Source organism: Clinocottus analis, unplaced genomic scaffold (genome assembly GCF_023055335.1).
Source record: "Clinocottus analis isolate CAN_PGR_092001 unplaced genomic scaffold, fCliAna1.0.p SCAF_4, whole genome shotgun sequence".
Classification (NCBI taxonomy): Eukaryota; Metazoa; Chordata; class Actinopteri; order Perciformes; family Cottidae; genus Clinocottus; species Clinocottus analis.
Window position 1 is genome coordinate 8,301,723 of NW_027176153.1, and position 1,358 is coordinate 8,303,080.

Sequence of the window (1,358 nt, forward strand, 5' to 3'; positions counted from 1 at the left end):
TCCTACCTCCAAAGCCCCGACACACCTGCAGCGTGTGTTGCCTGATTGGATATCTTGTCCACACCGTGTGGCGACTGTGCTTGATTGACAGCTCCGTCAGTCTCCTATGAGCTTTGTTACCATAACACGGCCAATTAAAGGCCAATGATTGGCCATCATTGGTCTTGTTATTGTTCGCGTGTACAATTATTGGGAGCCCGGTGTCGCCTCCAGAAGAACTCACTTCGACAACTTCTCTCGTGCCCGTAATTTATTTCCTCGATCGCAGAAAAAGTAACAAGCTCCGCAGTCGCAACAGCAGGGAGTCGTCCAGTCAACGCGCAAGTTCATCGTCCAAAACAACACCTCGAACAGCCGGACGTTTGTCAAGAGGAGGAGAATGCTTTTTCCTCCTCTTTTCTCCCAGAATTGGGACGTTCAACGTCCAGCGTTAATCGGTCTCCATCTCCGGACATCATGACACATGAAAGAACAATTCAAACTGGATACGTGGGTTAGCGTTAAATGGGAAAGGCGACCCGTTTGGTCTCCAGGCCTCAGCCTCTTCTTCTTTTATTAATTGTGAAAGCTTTCTTTATTTGCTCCAAACCAGCTGGTGTGAACGCGCTTACTTCACACTCCTTTTGTGGATATTTCAAAAGTTCACTTCAATTCACATGAACTTGATTTTCACATGTTTTCCTGACCCAAGGTCAACCCAAGCAGAGGTCTAACCAGCAGGAATGAGCACAGCAGCAGCAGTTTGTGTGCTTGTGCACATGTGTGTGTGTGTGCGTGCGTGTGTGTGTGTCCAGGGACTTTATATACATTTTCACACCCGTCCGTTACACTATAATTAGAGTTACATATAAATATATTTTTTTTAAATCTATCCTCGCTTTCTTCTAAGTGGTGCACGATTTACCTTAAGTAGAAATGCCCAGCTTACAATGCACGCACACACACACACACACACACACGCACACACACACACACACACACACACACACACACACACACACGACCATTCTTATTGACAGAGTAGCAGTGAGGAGGACCTTCTAACTGCTGTGAGGCTGTGAGATGCTCATTCAAACGGCACCTTAGCACCAGGATACCGGACAATCACACACACACACACACACACACACACACACACACACACACACACACACACACACACACACACACCACACACACACACACACACACACACACACGCGATGCAAACACTGTATCAACCCACGTCGTCCTCCATATCCAGGAGGACACGCAGCATATTTCCACCCCCCCCACACATACAGGGACATAAAGATGCAGATACACACACACACACACACACTCTGCAGAAGAGCGTGTTGCTATAGCAACATCAGCAG